This window comes from Canis lupus, chromosome 17 (assembly GCF_011100685.1).
Source record: "Canis lupus familiaris isolate Mischka breed German Shepherd chromosome 17, alternate assembly UU_Cfam_GSD_1.0, whole genome shotgun sequence".
Taxonomy (NCBI): domain Eukaryota; kingdom Metazoa; phylum Chordata; class Mammalia; order Carnivora; family Canidae; genus Canis; species Canis lupus.
In genome coordinates this window covers 19,009,628-19,023,788 of record NC_049238.1, presented here as the reverse complement: position 1 = coordinate 19,023,788, position 14,161 = coordinate 19,009,628, and the positions used below count along the sequence as shown (strand labels likewise).

Sequence of the window (14,161 nt, the reverse complement as noted above, 5' to 3'; positions counted from 1 at the left end):
AAGGGAGATGTTAAGATTACCTGAAAAGGGTTTTGAGCAGCCATCATAACAATGTCTCAAGTTACATACATGTCTAAAACAAACAAGAAAAAAAATAGTCTTAGCAAAGAAAGAAAAGTATAAGTGGAAATTTCCGAACTGAAAAACACAGTAACTGATATAAAAGATTCAAAGAGGAATATGACAGGGGTGCTGGAGTGGCTCAGTGGTTGAGTGATCTTTGGCTCAAGTCGTGATCCTGGGATCCTAGGATCCAGTATGGCATCAGGCTCCCCACAGGGAGCCTGCTTCTCCCTCTGTCCATGTCTCTGCCTCTCTCTCTCTCTCTCTCTTTCTCTCACTGTCTCTCATGAATAAATAAATAAAATCTTAAAAAAAAAAAAAAGGATTAGTATGACAGAATGGAAAGGGCAGAGGAAGAAAAACTGAACTGGAAGACAGAACAAAAAAACTACCCAATCTGAATAGATAGAAAATACTGTAAACAAATTAACAGACCTTGGGGACCTGTGGAATATAACATAAGATTTATCTTTCATGTCATCAGACTCCCAAATAGAAGAAAGAGGGCAGGGCTGAAAAGGACTCTTAAACAAAAGTAAAAGCTGATAACTTTTAAGTCTGGCCAAACACATAAACTTAGGAATTCAAGAAGCTAAGTGAATTCTAAATAGAATAAGCCCAAAGCAATTCACAAACAAGACACATCACAGTTACACTTCTGAAAACTAAAGACAAAAAAAAATGTAATGAAAACAGCAAGAGAAAAAAATGATGCCTTGCCTAAAAATGATGTTTTATAGGGAAAAGACAATTCAAATGATAGATGTCTCATCTGAAAAAAAGGGATAATGGAAGTAGCACATTTTTCACTGAAGTGCACACCTGATCATCTGTGTTTCTATATCTGTTTTTCTCTTGTTCATGACTCTTGGCATGTGTAGAATCTAGGGACTGAATGTCAGATATTGTGTAATAAAAACTTTAGAGGCTGTGAATGCTCCTCTTTCTCTATAGAAGATTTTCTTCAGTTTCTGGTTGGCAATGGGAGCTAATCCAATCAGCTAACCTGAAGCCAGTTTTCAAACACATTAAGACCTGGTCTATTTCTCTAGTTGCTATGGCATAGTTATTCACAGATCTCATCTGAAAGCTGAGGGCATTTACCAGGACTCCTCTCTCTCTCTAGTTACCATTAGACTGCTGAAAACTCTGCTTAGCTTCTCAGCCTCTCAACAGCTGCTTTCTGCTCAGTTTTTCTGCCTATTAGTTTGTGCTTACTAATCTGCAACAATTTCTAGGGGCAACAGGGTTCAGACTTTTGGGCTCACTTCTCTATGCTTATATTCTCTTCACGGTCTTGGTCACTCAAGTTATAGATGTCTTAGTACCTGAACTCCAAGGCTCTTCACCCCTGTAAGACTGCCAAAAGCTCTCCGCAATTTCTATTTCTTAGCAACTACTGTATGTTCAGCTTCCCGTCTCTTGGTGAGGTTATCTACAATACAGTGAAAATTCTCCTAGAGATGTATCATGTTCCTTTTCCCATTGATAAAATTCAAAATCCTAAAATAAAAATCTTTAGCAAATTAGGAACAAAAAAAAAATTCCCTACTTTGTTAAAATTAGGAACGACAAAAAACTCCCCTACTTTGTTTAAACCTATTAGAAACCAATGGTAAGGGATCCCTGGGTGGCGCTGTGGTTTAGCGCCTGCCTTTGGCCCAGGGCGTGATCCTGGAGACCCGGGATCGAATCCCATGTCGGGCTCCCAGTGCCTGGAGCCTGCTTCTCCCTCTGCCTATGTCTCTGCCTCTCTCTCTCTCTCTGTGACTATCATAAATAAAAAAATAAAAAAAAAAAAAAAGAAAGAAACCAATGGTAAACATTATGTTTAGGAATAAAATAACAGATGCATTTGCATGCAGGTTAAGAACAAGATAATAATGAGGGAAATCACATGTACTATTCAGCACAGTATTAGAAGACTTAACTAATGCAATAAATAAAAAAAAGAAAGAAAAGAAAAGAAAACATATTCATTCTGGAAAGGAAAACACTCCCAAAACATTATCTCTGTAAGATATGAATACTTATTCCTATAAAATTAATAGAGAACAGAGTGAATCACTACTGGAATTCATGGGAGTACTCAGCATGAGGTCAAGATATAAAAGACAGATGTCTTTAGAGATATTACATTCTAGGTTTGGGGAAAAGGTAAGGAAGACAGGTAATAACAACAAACAAAATAAATAATCAGCTCTGTTACAAGGTGATAAATGCTATGAAAATGTAATGTAAAATAGAGTAAGGGAAAATCAAAACCAGAGCAGGAAGACTACAATTTAAAAACAATCAAACAAAAAAAACGAATCACTTCATTCTAGAAGAAACAAAAATAAAAATCACCTAGGAATAAAAAATTGTGAAATATGTATAAGGTCTTCACGTAGAAAACTAACTTTCCAAAAGGACAAAACCTTCAAAGCATAAATGGAGAAAGTCAATATACATATTAAAAATATTAATTCTCCCCAAATTGATATATAAATCCAAATAATATGCTAGCAAAATTTTTCATGCCTCTTATGAAGTAGATTCAAAATACAGAGAAAAGACACACATATATGCATAGATATAAATAACAAAGACCATTATGAAAAAAAGTTTTTTTGTCTTACTAGATATCAAAAACTATTTTAACAAGTCATTGAAAGTAGATGGTAATGGCACATAAGCACAAAAAAGGATCAACAAAACACAATACAAATTGTAGAAACAGCACCTGTAAATATGAGCTATTAGTATATACAAATGTGGTATTAGTAGGAAGGCAGACTATTTAATAAATGTTGCCATGACAAATGACAAACTATACTTAAATAAAAGTAGGATTTATACTCCATATCATCAAAAGGCTTTTAAAAAGAAAGAAATAAAATAGCTAAAAATGAAAATTAAGTCTCAAGTTATTTTTAAAAAGCTGGGGGGAGATCTGGGGGAGTTGTTCAATGGATATAAAGGTTCAGTTTCGTGTACACCTGACTAATATTACATTGAACATTAACTAACTGGAATTTAAATAAAACCTTAAAAAAAGTTTCAGTTTGGAAAAAAAAAAAAGAAAAAAAAAGTTTCAGTTTGGCAAAATAAAAAAGTTCTGGAGATCAGCTGTACAACAATGAAAATATATTTAACACCTCTAAACTGTACACTTAAATCAGTTAAGATGTTTTATGTTATGTGTTTTTTACAATTAAAAAAAATGTTAAGTGAATATTTCTATGCCTGTGAGGAAAGAAACATTTCTTAAACTAAAAAGTATACATACACCATAAAAAGATGGAGAAATGTGCTAATTTTTTGTATAATTTTTGTATATTGGAGGACAATATAATCAAAGTCAAAGCCTAGCAATAACCTAAGAAAAAATATTTGGCATTATATAAGAGAAAAAGAGGATGAGTAATCAAAAGATCCAAAGAAATTAAAACCAGTAAGAAAAATGTTCAAATGCAACAGGAAGAGACAAAACATATATTGAATATGCAATTCCGGGATCCCTGGGTGGCGCAGCGGTTTGGCGCCTGCCTTTGGCCCAGGGCGCGATCCTGGAGACCCGGGATCGAATCCCACGTCGGGCTCCCGGTGCATGGAGCCTGCTTCTCCCTCTGCCTATGTCTCTGCCTCTCTCTCTCTCTCACTGTGTGCCTATCATAAATAATAAAAAAAAATAAATAAAAAAAAAAAAAAAAAAAAAAAAGTCTTGAATATGCAATTCCCATTAGAGAAAATACAAATGATCCTAAAAATAAAGAAAACAAGGAACCTCACTAGTAATTAGGGAAATATTAAAAGACCAAGAAAACATTTTCCACTAGTCAATTCAAAAATGACAACACTGTCTAGAAGATAGTCTTGACAAAAAGAAAAGAAATCAAACCTGAATCTCATTAAGCATCCATGCCCAACTAAAAGTTGATTGGAAATACAGAGGACAAGAAAAAAGTTAAACAATGTCACAAAATGCAATAAGCAAGAGCCACAGTGTGGAAAAATCTTTAAGATAAATATCCCAGTCTCTCCAATCAATATACTGCAAGAATTTTAAAAACAGAGAAAAAAATGGGGGCAGGAGAAGAAAAGGGGGTTGAGGAGAAGATAAACAGAGAATGGGAGAGAGGAAAAAAAGGAGAAAAACAGATTAAAAGAAACCTTAAGAAAAATAATCACGTACCAACTAATCATTGTGATCCTTATTTGGATCCCAAATCAAACAAGTAAAATAATAAAAATACAGAACAAAATGTTATTGACATTAAAACAATTGAAAATTTGAACACTGGGGACCCCTGGTTGGCTCAGCAGCTTAGCACCTGCCTTTGGCCCAGGGCGTGATCCCGGAGTACCGGGATCAAGTCCCACATTGGGCTCACCTCAGAGAGCCCTCCCTCTACCTATGTCTCTGCCTCTCTCTCTCTCTCTCTGTCTCTCATGAATAAATAAAATAAAATTTAAAAAAAAGAAAGAAAATTTGAACACTGAATATTTAATGATGTCAAAGAATTATTATTCTGAAGTATAATGGTGCTGTTATTGGTTTTTAAAAAAAAAGAAAACACTTATCTTTTCCAGAAATATGCGAAATACTTCAGATCAAATGACATGGTATCAAGGTTTGTTTCAAAATACGAGAGGGGAGAAAGTGAGTGAGAGTACAGATAAACAAGATAGGTCAAGGATTGATAATTGTTGAAAGTGAGTAGGAATTCATTATTCTATTTGCCTACTTTGGCATATGTTTGAAATTTTCCAAATAATACATTTTAAAAATGTATATACCATATGACTCAGCAATTCCACTCTCTTTATCTTGAAGGAACTCTCATGTAGGCGCATGAGAAAGCACATACAAAGCTAGTTCTGTCTTCATTGTTAGTAGTTTTAAAAAATTATAAACAATCTGCAGTAAAACCTTGAGGGTTCAAATAAAATTATGATATAGCCATAACAAAAAAAAATGTAGAAACTGAAAAAAATGACAAAACACAGATCTAAACATATTGTAGAGTGCAAAAATCATAATACCCAACTAGTAAGTATACTATTTATGAAAAATAATCCACACAATACTATATATTTCCTACAACTATGTGTGCATTTAAATCAGTATATTAGGTTTACCAGGTGAAATTGCCAATATTCTACAATTTCATGCCTTCAAAAATGACAATTTCATGAGATCTGACATAAAAGAGTTTTTCTAATTAGCAATACTACCATTGCAGGAAACTCTTTATATTTATATATAATAGATTCCTGAAAACTTGTATGAAAGGCAAAATGTGTGAACAAATGATTTGCTGTTAGAAGGTTAAAACACATGTATGTCCCTAACTTCACCAGACCAGTTATCAACAATATAATTAAAACATTTCTAAATTTTCTTCAAATTCTGTCCTCTTACTTCAACAAAGGATTAATATACTTTCATCTGATAAGCATCTGACTAAAGCCAAAGATTTGTACCTTTAATCTTGGTCTTACCTAATATTCAATTTATAAGCATACTTACAATTACCACGATTAATTGAATTTCTTTAATTTTCCACTCATTTTTACAAAACAAGAGCAAGCATTAAAATAGCCCAAGGACTGGGATGCCTGGGGGGCTCAGTGGTTGAGCGTCTGCCTCCGACTCAGGGGGTGATCCCGCGGTTCCGAGATCGAGTCCCACACCAGGCTCCCTGCATGGGGCCTGCTTCTCCCTCTATGTCTCTGCCTCTGTGTGTCTCTCATGAATAAATAAATAAAATCATTTAAAAAATATCCCAAGGACTGCATAAATAATTTTCTTAAAGATGGCTACACTTTTGAAACCAAAATATTGTCCAGACACAATTAGGCAATTACCATATTAGTTGGTTACAAAGTCTTGTTTTTTCATAAGAAAAGCAGGGTATAATGTGCAAAAATTGTATAAAAAAGTCAAAAGCGGGATCCCTGGGTGGCGCAGCAGTTTAGCGCCTGCCTTTGGCCCAGGGCGCGATCCTGGAGACCCGGGATCAAATCCCACGTCAGGCTCCCGGTGCATGGAGCCTGCTTCTCCCTCTGCCTATGTCTCTGCCTCTCTCTCTCTCTCTCTGTGTGACTATCATAAATAAATGAAAAAAAATTTTTTTTTAAAAAGTCAAAAGCATAGAAACAAAGGACTGTTTGTAATTATAATTATTTTTTATCATCACAACAATCCTAACACCATAAACAGACTTCAGGAAGTGGGACTTTACAAATATTTGCAGGAAATATGCAAGAACTGCCTTATTTTCTGTTCTTCCTCTTAGATCTTCAGTCTATCCCCCATCAATTCATTCTCCCCATTGAATATTAAAAACATTTCACACATTTCTCTTTAAAAATGATCTGATCAGGTCATGCTTAAAATCCATTAAGTCCTATGAGAACCAAATGATGTGTGTGGTTCCTCTCAACTTCTTCATACCTCTTACCAATTTTGCTACTATTCTGTGTTCTAGTTCTGTAGTCTTTTTTTCTTTTAACTGTAGCTTCACTTTTTAAAAATTACAGTTTATAAACTATCATACAGTAATTTTACTTCTTCATGTGTCTGTGAATTTCAACATACATATAGAATACTGTAACCACCAACATAAGTAGAGGACAGAGAGCCCCATTCCCAGCAAAAAATTTCTCTCATGTTTACAGTCACACCCTCCAACTATACCTAAACCCTCACTGGTCTAATCAGAATGACTGTCTTTTTATCATATACAAGACTGTCATAAAAATGAAACCATATAATATATGTAACCTTTTTTTCTAAGATTTTATTTTTATTTATTCATAAGAGACACAGAGAGAGAGAGAGGCAGAGACACAGGCAGAGAGAGAAGCAGGCTCCATGCAGGGGGCCTAACACGGGACTCGAGGATCCCGGGTCCCCAGGATCAGGCCCTGGACAGAAGGCGGAGCTAAACCGCTGAGCCACCCGGGCTGCCCTATGTGTAACCTTTTGAGACTAGCTTTTTTCACCTAGCACAATGTCTCTGAGATTCATCCAAGTTGTTACATGTATCATTAACTTATTTCTTTTTATTACTGAGTAGTAATCCACTGTATGGATATACCCCATTTTTAATCTACTCACCCAATAGGAAAACACTGAAGCTGTTTCCAGTTTTTGGTGACTATGAATAAGCTGCTATAAACATGTGTATACAGATTTTTTATGTCATATTAAGTTTTTCTTCTCTAAGGTAAATAAATACCCAGAGGGTGACTGTTGGGTCATATGGTAATATATGTTTAACTATATAAAAAAACAAATTAGTTTTAAGAGCATTTAAAAAAAAAATCAGGGGATCCCTGGGTGGCGCAGAGGTTTGGTGCCTGCCTTTGGCCCAGGGCGCAATCCTGGAGACCCGGGATCGAATCCCACGTCGGGCTCCCGGTGCATGGAGCCTGCTTCTCCCTCTGCCTGTGTCTCTGCCTCTCTCTCTTTCTCTCTCTCTCTATCATAAATAAATAAAAATTTTAAAAATTAAAATAAAATAAAAAAATTTAAAAAAAATCAGTCCTGTTAACCTCAACAGTGAAAGTCATATTATGTTGTACTCTGTGATACAATGTAAAGAAAAGGGCACCCCCTCACTTCTTGTGGTGTTCTTCCCAAAACACTATGACCTAAGTCTAATCATTAGAAAAACATCAGACAAATCCAATAGAGGGACATTCTACAAAATATCTGACCAATACTATTCAAAAATGCCAATGCTATCAAAAAGAAGAAAAATCTACCAAATTTTCACAAACCAGAGTAGATTAAGAAAACATGATAGTTAAATAAAATGTGGGATTCTGATTTGAATTCAGAACAGAAAAAGGACATTAGAAACAAAAAAATTTGGTAAAATATGAATAAAATCTGGAGTTTAGCTAAAATTAATGTACCAATGTATGTTTCTTCATTTTAAAATATATACCATGGTTTTTTTATAAGGTGTTAATATAGGAAATTGAGGTACATGGGCATGCCATATCGTCTTGGTAATTTTTCTATAAATCTCTATAAATTCATTCCAAATTTTCTTTTAAGAAAAATATGTGCCATTTTATACTGCCTCCAGAAATGTATGGTAGTTCCAGTTTCTCTGCATCCTTGTTAGCACCTGGTATTCTCATGAAATTATTTCCTACTTTACTCATTCTAACAGGCATGTACTGATACCTCGCTGTGGTTTTAATTTGCATTTCCCTAATAGCTAATGATTTTGAACATCTTTTCACGTGTTTATTTACCAACCTTATATCCTCTTTAATGAAACGTCTTTTACTCATTTTTAAATTGAGTTGTTTCTTTACTGTTGAGCTTTGACAGTTCTTTATCATATTCTTTTTTTTTTTAAGATTTATTTATTTATTTATGAGAGAGAGAGAGAGAGAGGCAGAGACACAGGAGGAGGAAGAAGCAGTCTCCATGCCGGGAGCCCGATGTGGGACTCGATCCCGGGACTCCAGGATCGCACCCTGGGCCAAAGGCAAGCGCCAAACGGCTGAGTCACCCAGGGATCCTCTTTATCATTTTCTTGAGAGAAATCCTTTACTGCATGTGATATGCAAATATTTATTACTCTATGTCTGTAGCTTGTATTGTCTTTTAACAGTAGCTTTTACAGAGAAAGAGCTTTTAATTTCTATTAAATCCAATCTATCCATTTTTTTCTTCACTGGATTGTGCTTTTGGTAACACGTCTGAGAATTCTTTGCTTAATCTCAAGTCACAAAGATTTTCCTTCATGCATTCTTCCAAAAGCTTTATAGTTTTTCATTTTACATTTAGATCTATGATGCATTTTGGGTTAATCATCATATAAGGTATAAAGTATAAATCAAGGTTTATTTTTTTGTATATGAATGCAAAGCCATTTACTAAAAACCAGTTATTCATTCTCTCCTGAATCACTTTTGAACCTTTGTCAAAAATCAACTGGTCGTATTTGTGTGCGTCTTATACCTGGATTGTCTGCTCTGTTCCAATGATCTATCTGTCTAGATATTGCCCCTTGCTTGTATCACACCATCTTTATTTCCACACTGACATCTCTTAGTACCTTCAATATGCTATACGCTCCTTCCTTACTTAAAGACCTTTAGATATTCTGATTCTGTCTGCCTGCGCATTCTTCTTCCCCCACCTAGTTACTTCTAACTCATCTTTCAGAATTCAGCTTAAATGTCACATTCTCAGGAAAAACTTTCCATCATGACAGTCAAAGGGGTTTCATGACAAAATGAAAAAAATCAAGATGTATCAGTTCAAAGGGGCTTCCAATTATCAACTCAGCAAGAATAAGGGCCTACCAAAGCCCTTAAAAAGCTATTCGGATTTTCTAAGCTTTGTCATATCCCTGTGTTTATCTGTCATGACCACCATCCTTTTCTCTACCTCTTCCTCCAACCTTTCCCCTATGCTTAAGTGTAAAATCCTAAGAGAAAAAAAAAAGGGGGGGGTGTATTTGCCATCCTGGTGGCAAGAAAGGGGGAGCTGCCAATAATACATCATTCCACTTTAGCCCTGGATAGGTCCTAGAGAGAGAAGATTCCCTAAGGAATAAAAGAAAGGATGGAACAGGATGAACTTCCTGGGGCCTAGAACAAGGAGGAAATTCATCCAGTTTAACAACAAAAAAGGTCTATCCCCAACAAAAAAAAAGCTAAGGCAGTATTGAGAAACAGGCTGATCTTTGTATTAAGAAATCACAATTTAAAGAACTGGTGGGTGGGGGAGGAGTTAAGACTTCTTTTAAAGAGCTTCTTCCCTTAAAATGTGATGTAGTTGACAGTAATGATTTCAACACACTATAATCAAAAAGAAGAAGAAAAAGAAGATGCAGCAGCAGCTCCAAATTAACTAACATTTTCTTTTTTGTATTTAAAGTTTAGTTCGTTAATATACAGTGCAACATTAGTTTCAAGAGTAGACTTCAATGATTCATCACTTACATACAACATCCAGTGGTCATCACAAGTGCCCTCTTTAAAACCCATTATTGAAGAGGATGTGGAGAAAGGGGAACCCTCTTGCACTGTTGGCAGGAGTGTGAAACTGGTACAGCCATTCTGGAAAACTCTGTGGAGATTCCTCAGAGTTAAAAATAGAGCTACCCTAAGACCCAGCAATTGCACTACTGGGGATTTACCCCAAAGATACAGATGCAGTGAAACGCCGGGACACCTGCACCCCAATCTTTATGGCAGCCATGTCCACAATAGCCAAACTGGGGAGGAGCCTCGATGTCCATCGACAGATGGATGGATAAAGAAGATGTGGTGTATGTGTGTGTATATATACATATATACACACACACACACACACACAATGGAATATTACTCAGCTATCAGAAAGGACGAATACCCATCATTTGCTTCGACATGGATGGAAATGGAGGGTATTATGCTGAGTGAAGTAAGTCAATAGGAGAAGGACAATCATTATATGGTTTCACTCATATGGGGAATATAATGAATAGTGAAAGGGATTATAGGGCAAAGGAGGAAAAATTATTAGGAAAAATTAGAGAGGGTGACAAAACATGAGAGACTCCTAACTCTGGGAAACGAACAAGGGGTAGTGGAAGGGGAGGTGGGAGGGGATGGGGTGACTGGCACCGAGGAGGACACTTGATGGGATGAACACTAGGTGTTATACTATATTTGGCAAATTGAACGTCAATGAAAAAAACATATTAAAAAAATAAAAAATAAAAAATAAAAAAAATAAAACACTAAAAAAATTTTTAAAAACCCCATCCCATCTAGCCCATCCCCCTCCTACATCCCTCCATCAACCCTCAGTTTGTTCTCTATCAAAGTTAACTAATATTTTCTAAGCATTTATTATATGCCAGGGACTGGGTTGGATACTTTACATACATGTTCTCATGCAGTCTTTCCCAAAAGTCTACAAAGTAGACATCCTTATTTCTTCTTTATAGAAAAAGAAATTGAGCTTATATAGCTAAGACTGGTTCTATTTCCTCTTTATTCTTATTCTAATGTTTTTATAATAATTATACTCATTCTGAAAAAAAAATAAAGCAATATATGAAAAACTTCAACTTAAATGAGAAAAAAACAACTAGGACACCAGAACTGAGGTGACAAAGATGTTTGAATTATCTAACAAGGATTTGTAAAGGAGCTTTCAGTAAAATGAACCAATAAGCAATTACTGAAATAAATGGAAAAACAGAAAGTTTTAGCAAAGAAATAGAAGACAAAAAGAAGAACAAAATGGAAATTTTAGAACTGAAAAATACAACAGCCAATATTAAATTCACTGGATGGACTAACAAAAGAATCAGTGGACTTAAAGATCAATCAACAGAAATTATCCAATCTGAACAACAGAAAGTTAATAGGTTAAAAAAATAAATAAATGAAGCATCAGGGACCTGTGGAACAGCTACAGAAGATCTCACATTCATGTCATTGAAATCCTAGGAGAGGAGCAATAGTGTGCACTGCAAAATTATTTGAAAATATATGACCAACAAATTTTCAAATGTGGTAAAAATCATGAACTAACAAATCCAAGAAGTGAACAAACTGCAAACCGTGTTAAACCTAAAGCCATCCAAACAGACACATTTCTGAAAACTAAACACAAAGAAAAAAATCTTGGAAGCAGCCAGAGAAAAACAGTATTTGCATAAGAGTTAGAATGACATCAGAAAACACTGAGGCCAGAAAGATTCCTTTACCTTAAGAAAAAAAGATTATCAAGGGCCAATACTGTGCTTCTCCCTCACATTTGAATTTTAGATAGCATTTACTGAATTTCTGCTACAAAAATTGAGAAACCTATACTCAACTCCCACAGCTCAATTTATTTTATTGTGTTCAACTTTCAACATTTACACTCTACATTTTAATTGTATAATCAATTACATATTATAATTACATATGCAATTTCCACAGGTTTTCAGTCTTAGTTCCAATCTTAAGAGAGTTCAGTGTTCGTCATATTTAAAGAACACAACCAAAAAGCCGATTTCTAATTCTGGTTTTATTTGGTTCCTCTTCCTAAAAATGAAAACTCTTTCCTACCACTCTCCTATTTAACTTTTGTCATAGCACTTAATCACCTGAAATAATTATATGCTTTCTTTGTTTTCTTTATTATCTGTCTCCTTCTTCCATTAAAATATAAGTTCCACGAAAGCACAGGCTTTTATTCTGCTCAATGCTATATGATTCATATGCTTGTTTCTTGGGTTGAACATTTAGTTTGACAATGGAGAGCTGAAAAATCTCTTCTTCAAAAATGCAGTTTTTAAATAATAGGTACAAATTTGGAAAAAATGCGATTTCACAGGCAATTTTTAAATCAACATTATTGAAATAAAATCTATATGCAATAAAACATGTCTAATTTAGATGGACAGGGAATGAATTTTAACAAAAGAACTACCACAATCAAGATTTAGAACACTTCCATTCTTCCAAAATGTAGCTTTATAACTTTGCAGTTCAGACAATTTTTACTTTAATAAAGGTATCCCAGATGAATTCAATGAGAAATGGTTTGACACATTAACAGAGCTTTTTTCTACAACCACCAATTAAAAGATCAAAATGCTTATTTATATTTAGTGAGAAGAAAGAAAGAAAACTCTTATACATCCCTTCATGCTGCACATCCTATCTAAGAACATACCTCTTCCTTTGCTCCAGGGTGTGTGGGTCTACCCATCATTCAAGTACCAGCTCATGCCATCTTCTCTGCAAAGCTCTAACTCCCCTCTCCTCCTGTCCCTTCTCCAAATTAATCTCTGTTCCCATGGCACATCATTATTACCCTTATCTCAATATGTGTTAGTTTATAAAAAACTATTAGTCCATTGAAGAATGAACCATATATTATGCATATGTAAAAAGCCCAATATCTGACATGTAGAGCAGACCATACATACTCAATAAATAATCTTAAGATTCCGGTAAAACATCACCTATGGGCAGCCCCCGTGGCACAGCGGATTAGCGCCGCCTGCAGCCCGGGGTGTGGTCCTGGAGACCAGGGATCAAGTCCCATGTCAGGCTTCCTGAAAGGAGCCTGCTCCTCCCTCTGCCTGTGTGTCTCTGCCTCTCTCTCTCTCTCTCTCTGAATAAATAAATCTTAAAAAAAAAAAAAAATCACCTAAAGCCCTTTTCCAACTCAACCTCTAACCCTGAAAATATAAAATGATTTAGTTAGGCACTTGAATATATTCTTCTAGCCCACTCCTCAACCAATTCAACTGAAGTGTCAATTCAATTAAAAACTCATCATTTGCTCATCTAAAAGCTTTTATTTAAATTTTTAATTCTGAGTGTTAAACATTAATGCTCAAAAATACTGGTCAAGTGCTAGTTAAAATGCTTGCTACTTTTTAAAAAGAATCTGCATGTCTAAAATAATGTAATTTATGACGTTTGGCTATTTTGTAAACAATGCAGATTTTAGTCTTGGACAACAATTGGCAACACATTGGTTTTTCTTTAAAGATCTCTTTTTAGTTTATTCCAAACAAGTTGCATGACTCTAATTCAGCACAATGAACTGCTTTATAAATGTCAACTTTCACTACCCCAGTTTCACTAATATAAAAACTGCAGGGGTCGTGGGGTGGTCTACTTTTTCCATAAAGTCCCAGATAGCAAACTAGGCCTTCAATTCATAATTTTTAAAAGTCTGATCCTTCACTAGAAGATTATAATTTTAAAGAAATTCTAGCAATATTTTTGACAGAACAATGATAGCTGAGGTAGTTTTCTTCCACAGTATAAAAGGAAAGATTTACAAAAATGAAAGTAAAGCTGAAAGAATTACATATCTGTGTGGCATGGTTCAATGGAGGCTTCCTAAGATAGTTTTATTTTACCCTGAACATTTCTAGAATCATTTTAAACTTTAAGAATTCAGTAAAATCTTTCCTGTATATTTAAATTTTTATTTATTCTTCTAATGACACTGTCCTTTTACATAACCAAGTTTAACTCTTAAAATTAATAAAAATAAAATAATTAATAAAAATAACATTAGCACAAAGGAACAATCATTCCTAGCCATAGTTCAAGATGCAAAACAAAATAGCTT

At 34.9% G+C, this 14,161-nt stretch overlaps 1 protein-coding gene across 5 annotated transcripts in view; it reads right to left on the bottom strand.

Annotated features, from left to right (window-relative positions):
- NCOA1 (nuclear receptor coactivator 1) overlaps positions 1-14,161 on the bottom strand; it is a 243,507-nt gene that overhangs the window by 159,915 nt on the left and 69,431 nt on the right. Inside the window, exon 2 of one of the 5 annotated variants that reach the window (XM_038560931.1) lies at positions 21-73. The exons of the other annotated variants lie outside the window; for them this stretch is intronic. The gene's annotated coding sequence lies outside the window, so the exon portion shown is untranslated. The remainder of the gene's footprint in view (positions 1-20; positions 74-14,161) is intronic. 5 annotated transcript variants of the gene reach the window in all.